The following is a 13744-nucleotide window of genomic DNA, read 5'->3' on the forward strand; positions in this document are numbered from 1 at the left end:
TCAGATCTGTTCTTTCTTCCTCTCGAAATCCTGCCTTTTCTGACATGGATGGTCGCCGAGGATCAGATCCGAATGTACAAGTCTTCTGGTCTTCAAAGCTCCGAGTTTGCTCTTCAATCCGGCAGAGTTTCGGCTCTTGAAAGTTCGACCTCCGAAAATAAACATCTCTAGGCCTATTTATAGGCTCTCAGGACAGTGGCCGCAAACAGAGAAGTGTCGGCCACCATCAGCCACTGTCGGCCCCCTCGGGGTGGCCGGCACTGGGGCTAGCCACCTTGAGGTGGCTCGCTCATGGCCCAAGCCAACTCAAGGATGGCTCGGCTAAGGCCGAGCCACCTTGAGGTGGCTCGGCTTTTGGCCGAGCCCCCGTGGGTGTTTGACTTTTGTTGTTTTGCGTTGTCTCGTTTGTCCGTGATTCGGTTGATTGAGACTCTGATTGGTTGATCTGATCTGGCAGTAAGTCGGATTCCTGATTTGGCAGTAAATCCGCTTCTGAGTTCGAGTCCAAAACTGATCTTGATTCGATCGTGATTCGTCCGAGTCTGTTCTCGGTTGGATGACTCGTTGATTCCTTAACACTTGGCTTGATTCCGAACGCGTATGGATGCATTCTGTCGCTTCTGTGCGATTCGTCGATCTCGTCGCCTCGTTGGTTCGTCGGTTTGTGCCGAGCTGTGCTAGGGGACCTATAAGCAATTTTATATGCCTACACGTATATTCTTGTTATAGTATTTGATTGATTCAATCACCTTGCAGATACAACCACTCTACTATCGCGTAATTGATCCCTAAATATAAATTTATTGTTCAAACAGTTTTAATTTTTAGCTTTTGTTCGTATACTGGCAATATTACGTACATTCAATAAATTTATACCAAATCTTTCCTTAAATATAATTATAATTTAAAATAATATTAAAAAAATTTACCACGTGCATTGCACGTGCAATCCAACTAGTATTTGATAAATCTCCAAATAATCAGGTCTCAACAGATATAAAAGAAAATATGTCTAACAATCTGAAATAAATGATCCAAAATCTTAACTATAAGAGTCAACTGAAAAGTACATAGCTTCCTCAGTTCTCAAAATGTAATGCAAATCTAAACATCAACTAGAAATATAAACTAAACATCTGTAGAGCAGAACTACTAAACATATATGATGACGACTATACTAAAAATCTGTCAACCTGCAGCTCTCCGAAACTCTGCTCCATTGCCTATAAAGAAGTGAAAACCACAGCGTCAGAGTGCTAGCAAGATCATCTCCATCTGTCCCTAGGAGAAGGGCTACTAGGTATGATGGAGGCTCTACTTATAAGTGCATAGTCTACCTAGTTCATTTATCTTGTACTAAATTGGGGTTAATACTTAGAAACTCACAACACGTGACTGGTACGTCAAGCGAAATAATCCAAACAAGGAAACCCTCATGTATATACCATATGTCCCAAATTTTGAATCGCTAAATATTAACTCCAAAACTAAGAATAAATGAATACAAGAAAGATAATACAGGAAATACCACATCATACATCTCCAAAAATATCATATCAACTCCTCATACTACCATTAGTGGGTAAAACAGATATTGACACACTCGTGTATCTAAGTTGTGAAATATTTATACAATGGGTCATATCGATGATGTTAATATTCACCTACACTTAGGTTATTTATTGAATCATCCTTCTCTGGAATACTTCAAATCATTGCACCCTCGTGCGGACTGGTAAAATAGATATGTCAAATCATCACACTCCCGTGCAGACCGATAACTAAGTATGTCAATTCATCACACTCCCGTGCGGACCAGTAACTAAGTATAATAACTCATCGCATAACCATGCAGACCGATAGTTAGGTATATCAACCTCTACGCATCTCCGTGCGCACCGATAAGAAGTATAGTTCATTTGCGGTCTCATTACGGGACCCGACTAAACCCCACCCAACCGTTCATAACTATAATGTATATACTATATTAATCGTTACTCTTAATGATTATAACCTATTTGAATATTCCAAACAAAGTAATCATGCATACTCGAACCCCGTACATGTACTCCTCAAACCACGCGTGAATATTAGCTCACGACTTGCACAAAACACGCGCCAAAAGAACCTGTATGTAAACATGTTCAAACACACAAAATTCAACCTGATCAGTCGACCGACAACCTCATCGGTCGACTGATAAGGTCTCTCAAACAACAGGGGAAACAAGATGTCAGTTGACTGAAGATTTGCCATCAGTTGACTGATCGCGTCAGTCAACTGATGGACATCATCAGTCAACTGATCAGACTGAATTTGCACAGGTTAGGATTTTCGATAGTTTTTCTTTAAAACTAGGGTTTTTGTTAACTTAGATGATTAAAATTCGATTCCATTATCATGAATACTTAACCAGGAGTTTGTTTAAGCAAGAAGAAACATATGAACACATAGATCTAGGATTTAACATGCAAAACGACCTAATTCTTATTTATTTTGACAATCTAAAACATATAAACTAGATTAAACTATAATTAACTCTTTAAAATAAATCCTAATGATCATGATCATGTCAATATCTCAGTTTTAGATTTGTTCTACTATTCTTGACATAAGATTTAATCATAAACATCACATGTAACACGTTTAACATTAGATTTAAAACCTAAACATAAAGTTAAACACATAAATCTCTTAAAAACATGATTTTTATTCAAGGGAAAGGTTTGGATAGAGGTGATCTTGCCTTTGCACATGTACAAGTATCTGAAAAGAATAGCAAGTGATTACCTTGTCGGCAAACACTGAAACTCCTGACTTTTCCTCGACGTTATCCTCACAAACTCTCCCAAAAACTCAACTTTAGGGTTAGGGTTTGAGAGAGAGGAAGAAGGGCTACTAGGGTTTGAAAATCTGATGTGAAGATGATAATTTTCGTGAAAACACAGGTATTTGACCCGAATCAGGAAACCTAGTCTGACTGAGAAATTAACCTTGGTATTTTAACTTTAACTTTCTCATCCGACCTTAAAATGAGGTGATATAAGATTTTTTGGAAATCTATTGAAGATACCTACAACTTTGATCTTTTGAGTTTTTTCAGATTCAAACTACATCAGTGTGTAAAACATATAAACTCTTAACTGGTGATTTTTCTAGATTTCTCTTCGTGCATGTTTTGTGCATTTGCACTCATATATTCACAAATATACATTGAATTGCTCTCAAATCAACTCCTATCATACTCAAACATTAAAATTTATTATTTTTTAGCATATAACATATTTATTTTTATTTTTTACTTAATATTCAAATTTTTAGGGTTTTACATTCTTCCCCCATAAAAAGAATTTCGTCCCCAAAATTCCTCAATCATATCCTAGAAATTAATAATACCAGAAAAGCACGTTGAGGGGATAATCCAGATAAGAAAACCTCACATATACATCTTGCACCATTAATCTCCGGATATGAAACATAGTTATGTCTACACTTAACAATTTAGAATGCGAATACTCTCAGTTAACCCCAAACTAAAAGAAACTAGTACATCTGGCGAAAAATCCAAACAAGGAACCCCCCCCCCCCCTCCCCCCCCCCCCATATATATACCATGTGTTCTGAATGATTAGGAGTCAAGTGTTGATACCATCATTCTAGCGTTAAGTATAAACATGACTAAACAACATATATAATCATAACTACCAATGTATATAAGCACATATAAATATCAGCATCTTACCTGCTCAAACATGTATGGGTAGTCGCGACATACATCTTCCTCGTGCTCCCAAGAAATCTCTTCGGCTCCATGCCAACTTCACTGAACTTTCACTAATGGAATGACTTTATTTCTAAGCTTTTTATTCTCTCTAGCAAGAATGCATACCAGAATCTCTATGGTAGTTAAATCATCCTAGATCTCGATCTCTGGTGCATCAATCATCCTCTGCTACTCCTCATCGTGCAAATGCTCCTTGAACATCGAAATATGAAAGATGTTGTTTACACTCGACATCGATGATGGAAGTTCTAATCTATAGGAAACAGCTCCAATATGCTCAATAATCCTGAAAGGACCAATATATCTCAGAGCGAGTTTTCTCCGTCTACCAAATCGTTGAATGCCCTTTATCGGTAATACTTTCAACATAATTAAGTCTCCGACCTGGAAGTCTAGTCGTCGTCTCTACTGATCTGTATAACTCTTTTGCCGACTCTGTGCGGCAAAAATACGCTCTCTAATCAATGTAACATTCTCTGTAGTCTGCCTAATTAGCTCTGGCCCAAACAATAAGCTATCTTCTAGCTCTGCCCAACATATAGGCGATCTGCAAGGCTTCCCGTACAATGCTTCATACGATACCATCCCGATAGTAGCTTGATAACTATTATTATATACAAATTCAATCAATGAGATGTGGTCCTCCGAGCTAACCTGAAAATCTATCACACATGCTCGCAGCATATCCTCTAAAACCTGATTCACCCTCTCTGTCTGACCATCAGTCTGGGGGTGGAAAATACTATTAAATGACAACTGGCTACCAAAAGCATACTGAAAACTCCTCCAGAAATAGGATGTAAAGACTGAGCCTCGATCTGATACAATCGTCTCTAGGACTCCATGTAATCGAACGATCTCTCGGATAAAAATCCTCACATATGTTTCCGCCGTATAAGTCGTCCTCACATGTTAAAAATGCACCGACTTCGTCAACCGATCTATTATCACCCAAATAGAAACATTTCATTTCTTTGATTTAGGCAACCTTATAATAAAATCCATGGAAATATCTACCCACTTCCACTCAGGAATGGGTAAAGGCTGTAGGGTCCCTGCAGATCTCTGAAGTTCTGTCTTAACTTGCTGACAGGTTAAACACTTAGCCACATACTCTACAATCTCTCTCTATGCATGCTATTCTACCAGAAATACCTCTTCAGGTGTTTATACATTTTCGTCGTACCTGGATGCACTGTATACCTGCTACGATGTGCCTCATCAAATAGATCTCTCTTTAGCAGTGGATTGTTCAGCATAACTAATCGACCCTTCATCCGAAGGCCTCCATCTGCTCTAATATTCCAATCATCTTTGGGTTCCTTGGAAATCTTCTCCTTACGGGTTTGAATCCAAGAGTCCGCTAGCTGAGCTCCGATCACTCTATTACTCCAAGATGGCTGTACTGATAGAGCTCCTAAGAAAGTATTGCTCCCTCCAATCTCTAGCCTAAAATCATAGTGGCTGAGGGTATAAAGATCTCGATGTAATGAACACAAGCTCGTGATGTCGCTTCCTGCTCAACACATCTGCTACCATGTTCCCCTTTCTCGGATGATAATGTATAGCGAACTCGTAATCCTTAATAAACTCTACACATCGTTGTTGCCCGTGGTTGAGTTTTTTCTGTGAGAAGTGATATTTTAAGCTCTGGTGATCTATGAATAACTTAAACTGCACTCCATACAAATAATGCCTCCACGCCTTCAGTGTAAAAACCACTGCTACTAGCTCCAAGTCGTGTGTGGGAAAATTCTACTCATGAGTTCTCAGCTGCTGTAAAATATAGGTCATAACTCTCTAGGTCTGTATCATAACACCTCCTAGACCCACTAACTATGCATCCGTATAGGCGATAAATGTTTTATCACTGCTTGCAATAACCATTATTGACGTTGTATCCATTTTCACCTTTAGAGTCTCAAAGGCTTCCTGGCACTCTGTGCCCCCTAATTAAACTGTACACCCTTATGTGTAAGGCGTGTAAGTGGTGTTACAATCTTCGAGAAGTCTTGAATAAACTTCATGTAATAGCCGGCCAAACCTAAAAAATTACGAATCTCTGTAACTATCTTCGGTGGCTCCCAATCAAGTACTGCTTTTACTTTAGCTAGATCCACCACAATGCCCTCCTTGCTGATAATATGGCCAAAAACCTAACCTCAGAATTGATGCTCCCATAAAGTCTGTAATGCCAAACGAAGATGCTGCTCGTGCTCTACATCTAACCTCGAACAGATAAGGATGTCATCGATAAAACAACCACAAATTAGTCCAAACATGGACGAAAAACACGGTTCACCAACGGGTGCTTTGGTCAGCCGAAATAGCATGACAAAAAACTTGAAAGACCCATATCGAGTCAGAAAGGCTGTTTTAGGAATATCCATTCCCCGCACTCGCAACTAAAAATAATCAGAACGAAGACTAATCTTCAAAAAATATTACGCCCCCCCGCAGCTAGTCGAACAAGTCATAAATCCTCGATAGTGGATACCTGATCCGGGAAGTGACCTTGTTCATGTTCAGCTCGCCATAATCTATACATAATTGCATGCTATCGTCCTTCTTCTCCACGAAGAGTACTGGTGCTCCTATGACAACGACTCCGAAAAATGAAACTCTATGATAACAACTCATCTAGCTGAGCCTGTAGCTCTCTCATCTCAACGAGCGACATATGATAGGGTGCTCGGAATATCGATACGGTGCATGTTACAACTCGATGCAGGAAAACAACCTCTCTCACTGGAGGAAATCTCGATATGCCCTAAAAGACATCCTGATAGTCAGAGACGACTCCAGTCTCGCTCAAATCTGCACCCCGATCCCGTATCATCACCACCTCGACTGATGCCAGAAATGACTCCGCATTCTGGTCACCCTATAAGGTTGTTACTATCTATACAAACCAATTGAATGCTCACAAGCTGACTGTCTTTACAAAATAGTCTATACTAACGTGGTAGGATGATAACCAATCCATACCAAGGATAACATCAAACTCATACATACGCAACACAATCAAATCAATCACGAATTCAGAATCATCTAAGCTGATGACACATATCCTACAAACACTCTCTAAAAGAGACATCTCTCCCAAAGGAGTAGACACAGATAATGAAATATCTAACGGCTGCGCTATAAGCTGAAGTCTAACCATAAAATCCTAAGAATCACAGTTCACAAGGAACGTACCTTCCACCACATCTCCACTCGCACCATGATCGCACGGCATGACCGTATAAACCTTGCCGGTGGCTGGCGATTGATACGCTGATGACGGTGGAACATATGAGACTATTTGTCCCTCAGGAATCTCCTGGATGGCATGAATCTGGCTTACTGGCCCCTCAATCCTTGAGATAGCTGGATGTACCTCAAATCCTCTACTACTTACCGTAACCAGACACTGAGACTGCTGATTTTAACCTCTGTCATGCTGGCCTCCTACTGGTGTACTGTGATAATTGTAATATGTACGTCGAATTTTACGCTGCTGCAACGCTCTTTAATCATGTTGTAGGTTGTGCTCTCTTCTTATGTTGTCTTTATTACTAGCGGTAAAAATCCTTACCCCGCTGCTGGGCTCTCTAGATTTTACAACAGGTCTCTTGTCCTTGCCATTGTCACTATGTTGGTCATCATTCCATAATTAACTACAGACATATCTTCCCACTTTAATCGGACTAGCTCTACTGCTTGTCAAAGAAGCAAACAGAATTTTCTCAAATAAGTGGTATTTGCTGCTCCGACTAAAATCTGAAGTCGGTGCCATCCTCTGGTGCTATCATATACGCTGAATACATCTAACTCCGCTTTAGTACTGAGTCGACGTTAAGAAATTTTTACATATTTTTTCCATTTATAAGCTGCACATAAGTCCGATGTGCCCTGAAACTATAGTGCTCTCAGTGTCTGATGTCTTTCTTATTCTTACAGAGCCAAACCTCCTATTCTGTAGCTATATTAACAGCTAGTTGTGGTGATAGTGAAATCTATTGTATTATCTCTTCAATAGGCACGACTGGTACAACTGGTGGTGGAACTATAGGAAATATAATGTGTCTCGTTACTCGCTCCTCGAGTATTGCTAGTCTCTACTTTTGCGATCAGCGTTACGAAGTCGATCATATACTATGGAACCTGTTGCGGCTCAGGCTCTGCTTGCCCCCGGGTATGAGTTTTATCTCGACGACATCCTCGTCCTGACATTTATAATATCAAGAGGAGAGCTTAATAGACACAGTAAAAGAGGTTACAAATATATATACATAACCTAACGTATCACATAGTATTTACGCAAATACTTTTCAATCAAAGTAAGGTAGTCAAAAAGAAAACTCCGTAATTTTTGAGGTATACGTATTACGTCCTCACTCATTCTAGGAATTCCTAGCGGACTCTATATATGAATCCTAGAAAACTCTATCCTAGCTCCACGACTCGACACAGGATGATCCTAAGGATGCTGGAATTAGAGCTCTAATACAAACTGTGAAGCCCCCGTGTTCACACAAGGCTATAGTCCAAGGTAAAACCAAGGATGTCAAACCTGTCATGCACCTATATTGTGCAATGACATATTTCACCATCACAGAAATATCCCTCTAGTGGAAACAAATAAGATGGTACAGGTACAAGCAGATATAAAAAATATAAAGATAAGAAATAGAACACAGAAATATTTAATTAATCTCCAAATAATCAGGTCTCAACAGATATAAAAGAAAATATGTCCAACAATCTGAAATAAATGATCCAAAATCTCTCAACAGATATAAAAGAAAATATGTCCAACAATCTGAAATAAATGATCCAAAATCTCAACTACAAGAGTCAACTGAAATAAATGATCCAAAATCTCAACTACAAGAGTCAACTGAAAAGTACATAAGCTCTCTCAGCTCTCAAGATGTAATGTAAATCTAAACATCAACTAGAAATATAAACTAAATATCTGTGGAGCAGAACTGCTAAACATATATGAAGCGACTATGCTGAAAATCTGTCAACCTGTGGCTCTTAGAAACTCTGCTCCGCTACCTAAAAAGAAGTAAAAACCACAGCGTCAGAGTGCTAGTAAGATCATCTCCATCCGCCCTTAGTGGAAGGGCTACTAGGTATGATGGAGGCTCTACTTATAAGTGCATAGTCTACCTAGTTTATTTATCATGTACTATACTGGGGTTAATACTTAGAAACTCACAACACGAGACTGGTACATCGAGCGAAATAATCCAAATAAGGAAACTCTCAAGTATATACCATATGTTTTAAATTATGAATCACTAAATATTAACTCCAAAACTAAGAATAAATGAATACAAGAAAGATAATATAGGAAATACCATATCATACATCTCCAAAAATATCATAACAACTCCTCATACGATCCTTAGTGGGTAAAGCAGATATTGACACACTCGTGTATCTAAGTTATGAAATACTTTCACAATGGGTTATATCGATGATGCCAATATTCACCTACACTTAGGTTATTTATCGAATCGTCCTTCTCTGAAATACTTCAACTCATCGCACCCTCGTGCGGACTGGTAAAATAGATATGTCAAATCATCACACTCCCGTGCGGACCAATAACTAGATATACAAGTTCATCGCACTTTCGTTCGGACCGATAACTAAGTATGTCAATTCATCGCACTCCCGTGCGGACCGATAACTAAGTATAATAACTCATCGCATAACCATGCGGACCGATAGTTAGGTATATCAACCTCTGCGCATCTCCGTGCGCACCGATAAGGAGTATAGTCTATCTGTGGTCTCATTGCAGGACCCGACTAAAGCACTCGGAGTGTAGTCCATCCGCGGTCTCATTACGAGACCCGATTAAACCCCACCCAACCATTCATAACTATAATGTATAAACTATATTAATCATTACTCTTAACAATTTTAACCTATTTGGATATTCCAAACAAAGTAATCATGCGTACTGAAACCTGTACGTGTACTCCTCGAACCACGCGTGAAAATCAGCTCAAGACTTGCACAAAACATGCGCCAAAAGAACCAGTATGCAAACAGGTTCAAATACACAAAATTCAACCCGATCAGTCGACCAACAACCTCATTGGTCGACTGATAAGCTCGCTCAAACAACAAGGGAAACACACCGTCAGTCGACTAAAGATTTTCCATCAGTCGACTGATCGCGACAGTCGACTAAGGGACATCATCAATCGACTGATCAGACCGAATCTGCACATGTTGGGTTTTTCGACTGTTTTTCTTCGAAACTTGGGTTTTTGTTAACTTAGATGATTAAAACTTGATTCCATTATCATGAATACTTAACCAGGAGTTTGTTTAAACAAGAAGAAATACATGAACACATAGATCTAGGATTTAACATGCAAAACAACCTAATTCTTATTTATTTCAACAATCTAAAGCATATAAACTATATTAAACTGTAATTAACTCTTTAAAATAAACCCTAATGATCATGATCATGTCAATATCTCAGTTTTAGATTCGTTCTACTATTTTTGACATAAGATTTAATCATAAACATCACATGTAACATGTTTAACATTAGATTTAAACCGTAAACAACAAGTTAAACATATAAATCTCTTAAAAACTTATTCGAGGAAAGGTTTGGACAGAGGTGATCTTGCCTTTGCACGTGTACAAGCCTCTGAAAAGAACAACAAGTGATTACCCCGTCGTCAAACACCAAAAATCCAGATTTTTCCTCGGTGTTCTCCTCACAAACTCTCCCCAAAACTCAACTTTAGGGCTAGGGTTTGAGAGAGATGAAGAGGGGCTGCTAGGGTTTGAAACTCTGATGTAAAAATAATAATTTTCATAAAAACATATATATATATATATATATATAATATATATATTATATATATATATTATATATATATATATATATATATATATAAAGTTATATATATTATTTATAGTAGTAGTGTGTGTCGTGTGTGTGTGTGTGTTGTGTGTGTGTGTGCTGTGTGTTGCGCGTGTGGTTATGTGTGTGTGTGTAATATATATACTATATATATATATATAATAGTATATATATATATATATATATAATATATATTAGTGTATACTGTATATACAATGTATGTTATATGTACATATATTATAAGCATACATGTATGTTATATGTACATAATATATGTATATATATGGTATATATATATATATATATATATATATTATATATAATATATATAATATATATAATATATATATATATTTATAGTATATATATATATAATAATAGATATTAAGTCATATCATAATCCATATTCTAACCAGCATCATTTACTTACAGCTACTATACTTTATTAAATCATCAAATGAGTATTTCTGCATATTTTGTCTGTTGTATTAGCGAACTACATCCCCGGGCAACATCACATATATAACCAATTATCATGCACATAAGTCTACCTTTCGCAGCATCTATGTCTCATTATCTCCGCTTGGTTACTCACTACACAGAGAAACATGTATGTATATATATGGTGTGTATATAATATAGAATATATTATAAATATATATATATATATATAGTATATATACATAATGATATATACTATATATATATAGATAGTAAGCACCACATAATACATATGCAATATATATACATACATACATACAGTACTAGCATACATATTTATATATATATTAATATATGTATCATAATAGAGAGAGAGGGAGAGAAGGAGAGGGAGGGGAGGAGAGATTAAATGGGTAATCATATGTCATATGAGAGGAATTCTCTCATATACAATGATGTGCATACAATCTCCACCAAGTGCCTATTTATGAGTCAATTCTCTCAAATCCTATCTTTATTTGCACTTGGTGGAGATTGTGCGGAGAGGTTCTAATAAAAACCTCCTTAGCCTAAAAACTAAAAACCTCCTTCATCCATTGGATCTAGATGAATCCAATGGTTGGGATTCAGTCAAACAGTCAATAGACACATGCATTAATTACCTCAACACAGTGAATCCAGATTCACTACCTCAACGTATCTCGAATCACTACAGTGAATCTAGATTCACTGGAGTGAATCTGGATTCACTACGTTGATGTAATTAATGCATGTGTTTAATAAGGTAATTAACGCATGTGTTTGTTGACTGTTTGACTGAATCCTAGCCATTAGATGAAGGAGGTTTTTAGTTTTTAGGCTAAGGAGGTTTTTATTAGAACCTCTCCCTATATATATATATATATATATATGATATATATAGTATATATATATATATACTATATATATATATTATATTATATAATATAAATACTATATATAGTATAATATATATATATATATATATATATAATATATATATAGTATATATAATATTATTATTATTATATATATATATTAATATATATATATATTTTTATACTATTTGTGTGTGTGTGTGTGTGTATATATTATATGTTATAAATATATTATATTAATATATACATATATATAACACACAACACACCACACACACACACACACACACACACACACCACATATATAATATATATTATATATATATATATATATATATATATATATAATATATATACTATTATTATATATAATATATATATATATACATACATATATATATATATATGCAAACTCGAAATAAACCCGTTTGACCCGAATCAGGAAATCTAGTCTGATTGAGAAATTAACCTTCGGTATTTTGACTCTAACTTTCTCATCCGATCTCAGAATGAGGTGATATAATATTTGTTAGAAAGCTATTGAAGAGACCTATAACTTTGATATGAGTTTTTTTAGATTCAAACTATATCAATGTGTAAAACATATAAACTTTTAACTGGTTATTTTTCCAGATTTCTTTTCTTGCATGTTTTGTGCATTTGCACTCATATATTCACAAATATATATTGAATTAATCTCAAATCAATTTCTATCATCCTCAAACATCAAAATATATTATTTTTTATCATATATCATTTTTATTTTTATTTTTCACATAATATTCAAATTTTTAGGGTTTTACACCTAAGCTCAAGTTAATAGTATCCAACATGTGGATAATATCAATCCAATTTTAAAAACTTGGAACCCAAAATGAAAATATAAACTAATAGACATGATTTACTACTCGTGAAATAGTTAGAAATAAAATTTCAAAGGATTACATCATCATTAACCCATGCAAAATACATCGTCAAAATCAACATTTTAGAATTTTTACCTCGTAATATATAATTCAAAACACGACAAAATCATTTGAAATTTTTTGTTTCTAACTATTTCATGCATAGTAGATCACATCTACTAGTTTGAATTTTTATTTTTGAGTTTTAATTCTTAAGATTGGGTTGATAGTATTTACATGTTGGATGCTATTAATAGTAGCCTAACTCAACTTTATATACACACACACACACACACACACACACACACACACACACACACACACACACACACACACAGAAAAATAAAGAAGAGCTGGTCAGCTCTTCTCTCCGTGAGCTGACAGGTCTGTGGCATGTGAGCCCCCTACTAGTCACATCGTTGTGGGGGCTCACATGTCATACACCTATCAGCTCATGGGGGAGAAGAGCTGGCCTATACACACACACATACACACACAGAAAAAGGGAAAAGAGTGTTGGTCTTTTTGTTTTGATAATGTTTTTATAAATAATTTACAACTAACTTTGTTTGTCTAGTGTTTGTGTTTTTGTATTTATTCTAGGAAAACAATATGTTGGAGGATTGATGGAATCAAGCATCATGTACGATTATATCCAATGGAGGTTGGCGGAATAGTGGAGTGAAGTCATGCAATTCAAGTTAAAGATTCAAGTTCAAACTTCATTCATAAGTTTACCAAGTCGTGCTCATTGAAGACCTTCATCAAGCCTGTGTAATTAGTTTAGGAGTTTATATTATGTGTGTAGGCACTTTAAGCTCAATC

Source organism: Asparagus officinalis, chromosome 1 (assembly GCF_001876935.1).
Source record: "Asparagus officinalis chromosome 1, Aspof.V1, whole genome shotgun sequence".
Classification (NCBI taxonomy): Eukaryota; Viridiplantae; Streptophyta; class Magnoliopsida; order Asparagales; family Asparagaceae; genus Asparagus; species Asparagus officinalis.